This window comes from Arachis hypogaea, chromosome 12 (genome assembly GCF_003086295.3).
Source record: "Arachis hypogaea cultivar Tifrunner chromosome 12, arahy.Tifrunner.gnm2.J5K5, whole genome shotgun sequence".
NCBI lineage: Eukaryota > Viridiplantae > Streptophyta > Magnoliopsida > Fabales > Fabaceae > Arachis > Arachis hypogaea.
The window spans coordinates 112,829,771-112,843,899 of NC_092047.1; the positions used below are offsets into that span (position 1 = coordinate 112,829,771).

Genomic DNA, 14,129 nt, shown 5'->3' on the forward strand with positions numbered 1-14,129 from the left:
CATACTTAGATGCATTGTACAAAATAAACTACTAGAAAGTTCAAGACATGCGTCAAATTAAAGCCCAAATCCTTTTATTTCTTAGAGCTATCTTCTGATAATAATATTCAACACCTATTTTACAGGTAGAAACTAAAATTCAATTATTAAGTTTCAGTTGGGCATGCATGGCATGGCATATATATAGGAGGCACTTAATTGGTTGCATTATTATTATTATTGTCTAGAATTAAGCCACTTTGTGAATGATTTAAGCAAGGTTGCGAGAACCGGACCGGTCAATGAACCGGTGAGGTCACTGGTTTAATGGTTCACTGGTTCGACTGGGGTTCAACCGGGGTTCAACCGGTTTAATTAAATATTAAATAAAATTATTAAAAAACTTAAAATAATCTAAAGTATATAAATTCAATAATTTCTAACTTAATAAAATTTAATATTTCACATAATAAATTATCCATTACTTAATATTAGAAGTTCCCAAACAACTTCAAACATCAAAGTTTATAACTAAACAAAAAATAAAACGTACATAATGACAAACCCATAATGTTCTACGTTCAAAAGATACAATTACTAGCAAGTTTTCAACTAATCAAAGATGCAACTCATCAAAAATCATAATTATTCCAAGCTGGATCGGATTTACCTCTGGATGAACCAGTTTGAGAATCTTGTGGCTGTGGGTTACTTTGTGATTGTTCCATCTATAACAATCAGAAAACCAAAGACCAGAAAACTTCGGACAACCATGAAGCAGGTAACAGAAGCAGGTAACACAAGCAGCAATGCAGAAGCAGGTAACACAAGCAGCAAACAGAAGCAGGTAACACAAGCAGCAATGCAAAACAGAAGCAGGTAACAGAAGCAGCAATGCAAAACAGGCGAGCACAGAACAAGATCAGAACAGGCGAGCACAGATCAAGGGGGCTCAGAAACAAGGGGGGCTCAAAAACAAGATCAGAACAGGCGAGCACAGAACAAGATCAGAACAGGCGAGCACAGATCAAGATCCAAAATCAAGCATAGAATAGGCGAGCACAGAACAAGATCAGAACCTCAGAAAATCAAACTCATGAAGCATAGCTGAAAGAAGTAAAGAACAGAGTCTTACCTATTTCGGAAGGAGGCGAGCTCGGCCGGTGGTCGTTGGCTGCTGTCGATGGTTGTGGGTGGCGACGAGGAGGCGGGCTCGGCCGGTGGTGGTAGCTGTTGCTGTCGATGGTTGTGGGTGGCGACGAGGAGGCGGGCTCGGCCAGTGGTGGTCGCGGGCTCGGCTATGGCCTTGATGGCTGTGGGTGGCGGGTGGCTATGGACGCTGGCGCGCTGTGGGTGGCCGGTGGCTATGGACGCTGGCGCCGATTCTGGGGAAGAAAGGGAACTGGGGATTGGGGAAGAAAGCCAGAAAGGGGAAGAAAGGGGGGGGGAGTATCAGATTAGGGTTAGGCGAACGTTATTCTGTTTTCTTTTTTTTTTTTTTAAAATGCCAAAACGACGTCGTTTGGCATATGAATTTGGAAACTATTGAACCGCTAAAAAACCGGACGGTTCTTCCGGTTCGCCGGTTCGACCGATTTTTTAGCCGGTTTTTTGCCAGGCGGTTATTAGCGTCACTCGGACCGGTTAAGTGACCGGTTCCCGGTTTTTCCGGTTGAACCAGCCGGTCCGGTCCGGTTTTCAGAACCATGGATTTAAGAGTTCTTTGGTCAGCCATGTAATGCTTTTGACTTCTGAGTGAATTCAAACAAATTTGATCACGTAAAATCTGGCTAGTTTCTTGGATTCTCTTCGGTAATTAGTTTTTTGGTGGATTGACAATTTTGTCCTTCATTTCTTGGCCATAGAAGAAGGCAAGTGATTTTCTTGTAGACTTTTTTGTTCACAAATCACAATAGCTTTGTGCAAGCAACTCTTATATATAAATTCCATTTGATTGAGCCTTAAAAGAAATAATAATAAAATAAAATAATTAGAACCCGTGACCTTTTAATAAAACGTAATGCTCATTTTAATAATTTTACACAATTAAAAAAATAATTGCTTAAAAAAATGAATATAAAATAAAAATTAAACAAATATAAAAACAATATATAATTAAATATTGTAGATTATATATATATAAGTAGAAGTGGTTTGGCATTTTGGCCTAATAATAACTAAGTTGTTCTCCATTCCTTAAGTAATTTAGTAATTAATTCTAAAAACAGCGACAAATAGGTAAAAAAAATTATATTTTTTGTTTTGATCAGTGTGATGATGTGGTTATTCACTCTCATTACAAAGTCGTTTTCTTCCTAAAAATCTCAAGAGACATTTGTAGCTCCTGAATTCGTTTGTAGAAACTCTGATCTCAAGAAAAAAACTGCTCATTTTCTTGGTAAATATGTTATTTAGAGATGCTTTCAAGATCCATCAAGATCTCTACCTATTCAACAATGTGAGTTATTAAATGGAGATGAATTTGGATGCTGGAGTATACTCCGAGAGCTAAATAAAACACTACTCCATGATAGTAAACGATAGAGAGAGATTGAATAGATTGTTGATTCAATGGACAAATCAGAATCTCCTCAGAAAATAAAAATATGCTGCACCCTTATTACAGATCTCTCATGCATTCTCCAAATTAAACACACAGTCAAGGTCAAAATGTGTATCCACTTAAAGAATCTCTTCTCCTTTTACATTGCCATAGCTATAGCCTTATAAAATAAATAAAGGAAAAACTTACATGAGCTTGAAAATTGGCAGAGTATATAAGTGAAGCAATATAACGTTTGAAGCTAAAACTCATGCTGTTATGTACTTTTGTTGCCTTTATTAGCCACCTTGAGAAAGCATCAATAGTTCTTGCATCAGATCTATAATTTCTGTGTGTGTGAAGTAAATTCAAAAAAAGTAGTTGGCCATGTAAAATCTAGATACACTCTTGGATTCTCATTGTTGATAAGTTCTTTTGGAGCAATCACCACTTTGCATTTACACTTTAAAAGAAAACAAGTGATGTTCTCCTCTGCATGCAACTCTTGTAAATTCCATTAGATAGAACCTGAAAAAAAAAAAAAATCAAAACTACGTTATAATTTCATCAATTTCATGGCATAAGCCTTAAGAAATAAGCTATACATATCATTTCATCAATTTTATGAGAACATACACGAAATATTATGTTTATGCATGAACTTTTCGATCAAATAATTGATTGGATATAAAAATTTTCTCCAAAACTCTCATATCCCATCAAATAATACTAAACAAAGATAAATCTAAATAACATATCTAAAAGATTCATATTTTGACAACAATTTGATATTATCTTTATCCATACCATTGATGTCTCACCAAATATTCATAACAATATAAATGCATATCCATGTTTTGGTCTTACACTAACATTAACACATACTTAGTCACACTCACAGACTCACTTTATGAATTCCTATATTTCACTACTTGGGTTAAACTTAAACCCAGAAAATAAAGCCTGTTGTAACTTGATCTTTATGAATTACATAGTTAAAAAAAGAGGTGAGTTGATAATATGACTCAATTCTTAAAGTCAAATAAAATATTTAATACAATATAAATATTGATAATTTATTTTTATTATAAAATCATTTTTCTTCACATCTCTAAAATATTTACTGCCAATTTTCTTAACTTACTCCCAAAAGTTCCATGATATAAATAAAAAAAAAAATTCACTAGATAACATCTTTAAATGAAGATAATATTGTGAATTCTTAGAGTCAAATATATCAAATTATCTAATAATTCATAATATTATCTTTATATAAAAATATTATCATAAGAATATTAAAAAAAAAAGATTGCCCATTACTTTACAATAATTTTGATTGAAAGTCCTATACCAAATAAAAATGAGACAAATATTTTATATTGGAAAAAGCTTGGTTAGGACCATTTTATTTTACTTTACCCAATTTATTATTTTACCTTGGTGGATATTTATGAAAAATTATTATTATTATTATTAGAAAATATCACGGCTGCTTCTCAATACTTCTGCATGCTTTGTCTCCTTTTTTTTTTGGACATATGCAAATTTGTCTTCTTCTCAATTGGAGAAAATATACAACAGTAGACACAAGAAGACCCAAAACAAAAAAGGAGAGAGAGAGAGAGAGTTGAACTTGAATCTGGTGCCGATCCAACGATCCTAAATAATGGTGATGAATCATGAATGTGCTACACTGCTACTCCAATCTTGTTTTCACTTTGTTGATAAGGACATAAAGCAAAAAGATTAAGGTACAATTATTAGTCACTGGGCCATGTATTAGACCAATAAATGGTTCAAAAGGCACATATTATCTTTTGAATTTTAAGCACTTCCAATTTTTGTGCCTTTGATCATGTGAGGCTTCTCTTTCTATCAATAATTGGAGTTGTGTCTTGTGTGTATGCAGCGGGTGTGTTTTAATTTTTTGGTTCATCAAATATTAATTTTTTATTTTAGTTTTTACTAAGAAAAATTATTTTCGTAAAGTAAAACTTACATAAATAAATATTTTGTTTACCTAGTTTTAAATTGTTCCGCTTGGTCAAAAGAATAAGATGCCCTAATAAGTGAAAATAAAAACTATTAATACCAAAAAATGAAAAATAAAAACTATTAGCGCAGTTTTTCTTTAATTATTTTTGCTGCATATTTCAGTGATATATTTTTGGTTGAGAGTAGCGAATATTGTAAATACCCCAAATATATAAAATTACTATTTTTCCCTTTAAAATATATCTTATACAGTTACAATACAATAATAGAAAAAATATCGTGCCTGGAAATTAATAACATCTTTTAGCCCTGCACTTTCTTTTTCGTCCATCATATATACTTTAGCTTTAACACCATCTTGTACCTTTGCATACTTCATTTACAAAAAAAAAAAAAAAAAAGAACTTTTGCCTTTGTTATCTCACTCATCATAACACAACTTCTAACTTGTCCTCTCTCTTGATGAGTTTGTTGCCCGGAACAATAGTCATCAAGAAATAATTAAAGGTTTGTTTATACATACAAATTAAAGATTTGTTTCTTTGTTGTTTATGTCTGTATTAATGATTCTTTGGAATTAATCAAGTAACTAGATAGTTACAAAAGAAAACGAACTTTATTCGGATAATTCATCTGTGTAGTGGCTTTATACATGAACTCTACTTAAAAGTTTCATATAAAGCAACGTATAGGTTTATAATAAGCAAAAGTAGTGGCCTTTAATATTAACAAATTTTGGTAAACTCATTTGACTTGAGAATGAATTTTGCAGGGCTGAAGCTTGAAAATACTTTTGAGTATTGAAAAAGGGGAAGAAAATGTGAGGGGGGGAGACGCAACTGGAGGATAAAAAAAGATGTAGAACCAACAACGGAGTTAGCTGCTGAACGATAAGAAGTGCCTCATTACTACTATTAGTAATTTGTTTTGCTCTCAAGGTATGGTCCTAAAGTGCTACCTGTGTTGTTATTTTTTTCTTTTTTCTTTTTTGGTTGGAATCGATGACTGAGATGAACATGTAAATGTTTACGAAAGGGAAATTAAATTTCTTCTAAGGACTCTTAATAAGATTAGTTAATTAATAATAAGTGTAATTTATATTTAAATTATTATTGTAAAGGGTATACTTAAATTATTATTGGAGTTAGCTGATTTAAAATTTTTAGCATTTGTTCTTAAAAAAAATAATTTAACCCATTAGTTTTTAGATATTAACTTCACATGAAATTTGAGCACGGGTAGCGAGTACCCGATTACTCATTCGAACCCGAACCGAACCAATTAAATTAGTCCTGAAACCAACGGTAATCGGGTCCAACCCGAACCAAACTAATGACTTATGTTAGTGATTGGTTTGGATATCAGTTTTGGGGGTACGGAACCCGAACCAACCCGCGAACCTGATCATATATTAATTAAATAAAAAATATATATGATTTTTCCATTAGATAATGATTATTCATTATTAATATGTTTGGATTTTAATGAGTTTAATTTTTAATGTATTTGGTGTTTAATATTTTTGGATTATTTCTATTGATATTACATGTTTATTGTACTTGTTGAATTTTTAAGATAAAAATTTGGTTTTTTTTTATGAATTTCAAAGTCATCGGGTATCCAATTATCCGAACCGAACCAATCCGTTCTTAATCGGTTTGGTTTGGTTCGGGTATATATACAAAAAAATGCAAATCTAAACCAAACCGAACCAATTACATTTTGATCGGTTCGGTTCTAATTTTACCATAAATTCGAACCAAACCGACCCATGCTCACCCCTACGTGAAAATAACTGTACGTGAGTCTTCATTAATAATATATTATTTTTAACAATAGATAATTTAAATACTAACAAATCTTACTAAAAAATAAGGTGAAAACTCACGTAAATCGACTTCACGTGAAGTTGATACCTGAGAGGCCGTTAGATAAAAATTTAGTCAAATCAGTCAAATCATCTAACAACTCTCAGGTATCAACTTCACGTGAAGTCGACTTCACCTGAGTTTCCACTAAAAAATAAAATTAAAATTATTCGCATAAAAAATAAATTATTATCGATAAAATTACTTAAATACTAAAAATTATAAAAAAAATAAATTATCCTTTTTTTTAAACCTTAATTTCGTTCCAAAATCTATTTCATTCTTAATCAATCTCCTCCTCCCACCATAATCATCGCCTTTTTCAAATCCCATGAGATCCAATCTTCTATTGTTCATTCAATTTTGTGTGTGAGAAAGAGAGAGAGTTACATGATAGAGAACTTTAAAACTCTTTATCTTCCACCATCACTCAACTAGCCTCTCTTATATCGCAGTCCCAAACTGAAAGTGACTCTTGCAAATTTTAAAAAATGCTTTTGGTTCTATCTTCTCTTCGTATGAAAGAAAGAATAGAGTATTGGCTAGATCCTCGTATTAATATATATTTTTCCTTCTTTTTTTTATGTGAAGGCTTCTTTGATTGTTTTTTTTCCATAGAGAATAAGAAAATCCATTAGATCTTAACAATTTGCCACTGATAACTACAAAAAAGAAAACGGTAACGAAAGGGGGTTGAGGGAGGGATCAAGGAGTGGGGTTGGGTTAGGAATGAATGAATTTGGGAATGAAAATAGCGTTAGAAGAAAGGTAATTTAAATTTTGTTTATAACATTTTTGGCATTTAAGTATTTTTGTTGACTGAAATATATTTTGTATAGATACAACTTTAATTTTGTTTTTTTATGATTAAATTTGTTAACGTTGAAATTATTCGTGGTCAGAAACGGTAATTTAATTTTAAACCTAATAACATATACACATTGTCACGGCCTTGGATACACTCCAACGCTACCGTGTCGGCACTCGGACTTACTCAACATCTTGAGCTAAGACCAAGTCAGCCTAACTCTCAATACTTAGCAAGAAAGTTAAGAATATAAGAGAACACAAGAGAAAGGAAGCTTTGGTGGAAGAACACTTTATTGCTCAAGTGTGTTTACAAATGATTCACACACATATAACTCTAACTTTCACCCCTATTTATAGCCATCCACCTCCTCAATGGATGGTTAGGATTAAATCTAATCAACGGTCTAGATTAATCATCTAGAACCTTCTTTACAAATATCCATCATACCACAACTCTCTAAATACTTCTAGATTCTTCCATACTACTCTTTATACTCACATATACAACCACACTCTTCTAGAATACTCTATGGCCTTCTAGAGTATTCTAGAACCTTTTAGAGTATTCCGGGACCTTCTAGGACATTCTAGAACGTTTCGGAACCATCTAGAGCATTATCAAATACTCTAGAAAACTCTACAAACACTGTTAAATTTAACCTTCTAAAATTTACCGTGACATTCTCCCCCACCTAATGCGCAGACGTCCTCGTCGCGTTCTGTTCATGATAGCGCTGTAGGTGTTCTTGGAATTGCCACAGATCTTCGCGAGTTTCCCAGCTAGCTTCGGTTATCGGGAGCCATTTCCACTTGATCTCTCATTTGAGGCCAATAATAAGAAGATTCAATGAGTGCCAAGATCCTTTGCTGACCTTGGTGACCAGCCCACTTGGTGTCGTGGCATTCCCTCACTAATTTTCTTCTTAGATTTTCCCATTTAGGGACGTATAGTCTTCTCCCTTTAGTGTAGAGAAGGTCGTTTTCTAACAAAAATCTTTTGGTCTTACCTTCTCTAGCCAACTCCACCAACTTCTTGGCTAATGGATCGTGATGCAACCCTTCCTTGATGGTCTGCACAATATCTCCTCCAACCATAGAAATGGCCGTCAATTCAGCCTTGCGACTCAACGCATCTGCTACCACATTAGTCTTACCTGACTTGTATTCAAACTCAAAATCAAACTCAGCCAATAAGTCTTGCCATCTAGCTTGTTTGGGGCTTAACTTCTTTTGAGTTTGGAAGTAACTTGTAGCCACATTGTCTGTCTTGATGATGAAGTGTGAACCAAGCAAGTAGTGACGCCAAGTTCTCAAACAATGCACTACCGCGGTCATCTCCTTCTCTTGGACGGTGTATCGCCTCTCTGTATCATTCAACTTGCGACTCTCAAAGGCAATCGGATGTCCTTCTTGCATTAGAACCCCTCCAATGGCATAGTCAGAAGCATCAGTGTGGACTTCAAATACCTTTGAGTAGTCGGATAGTGCTAGTACTGGACCTTCTGTGATAGCAGCCTTCAACTCATCAAAGGCCTTTTGACACTCCTTTGACCATTCCCAAGTGTGGTTCTTCTTGAGAAGATCAGTTAATGGTGCAGTCTTGGCGGAATATCCCTTGATAAACCTCCGATAGTAATTAGCCAACCCAAGGAATGACCTCAATTCAGATACATTGTTTGGCGGCTTCCACTCTTTGATAGCCTTTACCTTTCCTTGATCCATGCAGAGAATTCCACCTTTAATGATGTGTCCCAAGAAGTGGACTTCGTCCCTTGCAAAGGAACACTTTTCCTTCTTCACATATAGGTTGTTCTCTCGCAAGATCTTGAACACGGTTTGTAAGTGTTCTACATGTTCCTCCAAAGTATTGCTATAGACAACAATGTCATCCAAGTAGACCACTACAAACCGATCAAGGTAAGGTCGAAAAATCTCGTTCATCAAGGTACAGAAGTTCGCAGGAGCATTGGTCAAGCCAAAAGGCATCACCAACCACTCATACGATCCATACCTCGTGACACACGTGGTCTTAGGTTCATCACCATCGGCAATTCTCACTTGGTGATATCCTGACCTCAAATCTAGCTTTGAGAACCACTTAGCTCTACCAAGTTGATCAAACAAATCGGCTATCAAAGGAATGGGGTATTTGTTCTTGATGGTTACCTTGTTAAGTGCTCGATAGTCGATACATAGTCTTAATGAACCATCATGCTTCTTTTGGAACAAGACTGGTGCGCCATAAGGTGCCTTCGATGGACGGATGAACCCAGCATCTAGCAAATCCTTGAGTTGCTTCTTCAACTCATCGAGTTCTGGCGGTGCCATCCTATAAGGTGTTGAGGCGGGCGGCTTTGCTCCTAACTCCAATTCAATCTTGTGGTCCACTTTCCTCCTAGGGGGTAGTTGTTTTGGCAACTCGGGAGGCATCACATCCTTATTTTCTTCAAGGACTTCCTTGATTTTTGGAGGGACGTCTTCTCTTTCAGATGTTGACTCCTCTTGTAATAGAGCCAAATATGTAATCCCTCCCTTCTTGAACCTTTTCTTGAGTTGCATAGCAGAGAGTATCGGTGGTCCTCCAACTTTAGAGACTGTAGGGACCATGCATGGAGACCCTTTCTCCATGACACATACTACGTCGTAGTATAGCATAGGTATTATATTTGCCTTCCTTTGCAAATCGAGCCCGATGACTATTTTAAAATCATCCATGGGTGCTACTAAGAAATCTACAAGGCCCTTCCAAGAACCAAGAGTCATCTCAACCCCTTTTGCTACTCCCTTAAGGGGTTCACCCTTGGTGTTCACGGGTTTGAACCAGCCATTCCTTTCAGTGATCTTCAACCCAAGCCTCTTTGTTTCATCAGGCGTGATGAAGTTGTGTGTAGCACCAGTGTCGATCATAGCCATGACGGGTTTTTCATTGATAAAGGCTTTGACATACATCAAGCCTTTCTTTTCTGTAGTGCTTGCCTCTTTGCCCTTCACAGCATTCATGTGTTGGATAGATCCAACACATTCAGTTACTTGAGTTTGAGCTTCTCGTTCCTCGGCGATAGATGCCAAAGTCCCTAGCTTGGGACAATCCTTCATTTGGTGTGGTCCCTTGCACACGAAGCATCCTCCTTTGGGCATGAAAGCCTTTTTCTTTTCTTCGTACTCTTTCTTTGAAGAGTATTTTCCTTCCTTCTTGGTTGAGAAACTCTTTCCCTTGTCTCCCCCACCTTTAGTAGAATTAGGCTTGGAGGATGACTTGGGTTTAGAGTCTCCCCTATGATACTCAATGAGTGATTCGGCCACCACGATGGCCTCATCGACATCCTTAACATTCCTTCTTTGTAGTTCTTGCTTTACCCAAGGTTGGAGTCCATCAATGAAGAAGAACAATGCATCCTCTGATGCTAAGTTGGGAATTTGAAGCGTGAGAGTAGTGAACTCCTTTACGTAGTCGCTAATCGTACTCTTGTGCTTCAACTCCCTCAACTTCTTCCTTGCTTCATAAACCACATTCTCAGGGAAGAATTGTCTTTTCAACTCCCTTTTAAAATCTTCCCATGTGGCTATGTTGCAAGTACCCTTTTCCATATCTACGCACTTTCTTCTCCACCACAAAGTAGCATTATCAGAAAGGTAGAGAGCTGCAGTGCGTACCTTTATTGCTTCTTCGACCACCCCTTGGCCTTCGAAGTACCTCTCCATTTGCCATAGGAAGTTCTCCACCTCGCGAGCGTCCCTTACGCCCTTGAACTCTTTTGGCTTGGGAAGATCAATCTTTGTCGTCTCCCTTATAATGGTTGGTCGAGATTTTGCCTCCTCGAACCAAACTCGAACTTCCTCAAATATCTTTAAGGAATTCTCAAGCTTCTCTTCGATTTGGAGCATGCTTTCTTTGAAAGCATCTAGTTCTCCTAACACGTGAGCCTCGAGGGTCTCCTTGTCATGTTCTATCCTTTGGAAGTGCTCATCCATAGAGGATAGAACATTTTCCAACATAGAAACTCTTTCTTCTAAGAAGTTAGAGTCCTTACCTCTAGGCTCACTTGAAGAACGGACCTTCTTGCCTCTCCATTGAGAAAGAATAGTATCCCTTCCCCTTTGAGACTCAACATGCTCCATGGTGATACTAGAAGCCATTCCCACAAGCGACTTGTGCTCCCTCTCGAACCTTGCTCTGATACCAAAATTGTCACGGCCTTGGACACACTGCAACGCTACCGTGCCGGCACTCGGACTTACTCAACCTCTTGAGCTAAGACCAAGTCAGCCTAACCCTCAATACTTAGCAAGAAAGCTAAGAATATAAGAGAACACAAGAGAAATGAAGCTTTGGTGGAAGAACACTTTATTGCTCAAGTGTGTTTACAAATGATTCACACACATATAACTCTAACTTTCACCCCTATTTATAGCCATCCACCTCCTCAATGGATGGTTAGGATTAAATCTAATCAACGGTCTAGATTAATCATCTAGAACCTTCTTTACAAATATCCATCATACCACAACTCTCTAAATACTTCTAGATTCTTCCATACTACTCTTTATACTCACATATACAACCACACTCTTCTAGAATACTCTATGGCCTTCTAGAGTATTCTAGAACCTTCTAGAGTATTCCGGGACCTTCTAGGACATTCTAGAACGTTCCGGAACCATCTAGAGCATTATCAAATACTCTAGAAAACTCTACAAACACTGTTAAATTTAACCTTCTAAAATTTACCGTGACAACATGCTGCCTAATTTTTATGATAGGTTCTTTTTTAATTGTTTAAGTTCAGTTTGGATAAATTTTTTAAATAAGTTCTTTTGAAAAGAGGGTTTAAACTATAAGAATTTTTATTAGTAGCAATTTAAGTTATTTTTTATTTGGATTTTTAGTTATAAAATTACTTATTTTAAAGATAACGTTTCGATAAATGATTCAAAAAATACAATTTTTTTTTATACAAAGAGAATGAATATTAAAATAACGATGATAATAAATACCTTTTAATATTAAATGTTGATTTTACTTAACTTAATCACTGGTCTTTTATATCACACATAATATTAAATACAAATTTAATAATAAAAATAGAGTGGTAGAACGATAAAAAAATTCTTGAAAAAAACATATGCAATAGGTGATTTAGATAAAATATTGTGTAAAAATAGTGGTAAAAAATTTAGCAGATGAAACGTTTTGTGAAAATAGTTGTAGAAGATCAATACTTTTAATAGATAGAACATTGTATAAAAATAATGGTAGAAGGCCAATATTTTAAGCAAAAAAAAAAAAAAAATTGCAATAAACTAATGACCGTGCATAGGTCTGGCTCATGTGTGTAGCGCACCTTTAGCCCCAGGTCCGATCCGCTAGCCCACAATCACCCATTGTCCCACTAAATCTCTATGCTCTCTTATGATAAAAGAGGCGACCTTTGACTTCTGTAGAAAATAGAATTGACGCTAGTTAAACACTACTTTAAAAAATTTACAAATTTAAAACTCAAGATTCGTTGTAGTTTTAAATTAAAATTTAACACTTTTTAAAATATAGTTTAGAACGTCATAATTCAAATTAAATATCAAAAGTTTAATCTCAGATCATTCTTCTTAAAAATCATAATTAAGTGTTCAATTATTAACTACGAAAAAAAATTTGAATCACAATTAACAATTGAAATAACAAAAAATTAAAGAGCAATGCAATATCTAAACGGCAAGAGAAATTATACTAAAAGTAATTAAAACAATTAACTAGTAAATGAAAACAAATTTAAATGCTAAAAAAATTTTGGTAAGAATTGAAGATTAAAGATCACTATCCTTATTACTAACCACAACATAAAAATTACAAAAAGTAAATCTAATTCGTTAACCTTTATAAATTGAGAAAATGCAATTAGGCTTAACTAATCCTAATTCACCTAACTAACTTACTAATTGAATTAGTAAAAGATTAGCAATGAAAGTAAGATTAATTAATATCTCTAAATTATCAATTAACTTGGACATTAATAATTCAATGTCACCTAAATTTTTAACCCCAAACTAAGAAAGAGAAAATCTACTTTATAAATAATTCAAGCAATTTATCAAATACTTGGTGTACATAAACATAAAATATCATAAATTGCAAGAATAATAAAATCGGGTAAAGTATATTTTTTGTCCCTGAAGTTTGACAAAAGTTTCAAAAATATCCTTAAGTTTTATTTTGTTTCAATTTTGTCTCAAAAGTTTTTGATTTGCATTAAATATATCCCTAAGAGCTAATTTTTCAAAAAATTTAAGACCAATTCAACAACAATTTCATAAGAACAACCCTAAACACAAGAAAATCAAGCATAATTTTCATGCAATATTGTTAGATTGATCTTAAATTTTTTAAAAATTTAGCCGTCGAGGGTATATTTGATACAAATCGAAAACTTCTGTGACAAAATTGAAACAAAATAAAACTTAGGGATATTTTTAAAACTTTTGCCAAACTTCAAGGACAAAAAATATACTTTACCCTAATAAAATCTATAACTACTAAATTCAAGCAAGCAACAATAACATTTTGAGTAAGCAAGAATAAAACATGAAACATCAAATTACATTAATAAAAAATTGAAAATTCAACAAGAGTTCATAATTAAAATAATAAGATGAAGAAACTAACAAAAATATTTTAAGTAAAGTAGTGTGTGAGAACAAGAAAATAAAAGCAAACTACATCTAAACAAAATTAAAACCTAAAACTACAAAAAATAAATAAATAAAATTCTAGAGATTCTAGAGAGAAGGAGATTCTCTCTATAATTCCACTAAAAACCTAAGAAAGTGTAAAAAATGAGTAAGTGTATAGGTGTTTTCTTTTTCCTCTTCATTTTGGCTTCAAAATACATAAGAAAATAGCTATTGGGAGCCTTTGGAAATCCCATAATACGAGGATGCAC

At 34.4% G+C, this 14,129-nt stretch overlaps 2 protein-coding genes and 1 long non-coding RNA gene across 4 annotated transcripts in view; 2 read left to right on the forward strand and 1 right to left on the reverse strand.

Annotated features, from left to right (window-relative positions):
- Positions 1–14,129, forward strand: part of LOC112728361 (uncharacterized) — a 113,924-nt gene that overhangs the window by 28,702 nt on the left and 71,093 nt on the right. The gene's annotated exons all lie outside the window — the stretch shown is intronic.
- On the reverse strand, positions 440–1,423 carry LOC140177138 (uncharacterized). Its single transcript, XR_011868910.1, has 2 exons — positions 1,115–1,423; positions 440–707 (listed from the first exon to the last, which is right to left on the reverse strand). It is a non-coding gene; the product is annotated as an uncharacterized lncRNA (long non-coding RNA).
- LOC112728360 (uncharacterized) overlaps positions 4,396–14,129 on the forward strand; it is a 29,584-nt gene continuing 19,850 nt past the window's right edge. Inside the window, exons 1-2 of one of the 2 annotated variants that reach the window (XM_025778450.3) lie at positions 4,396–5,023; positions 5,289–5,454. The gene's annotated coding sequence lies outside the window, so the exon portion shown is untranslated. The remainder of the gene's footprint in view (positions 5,024–5,288; positions 5,455–14,129) is intronic. The other variant, XM_072209773.1, reaches the window with a different exon arrangement.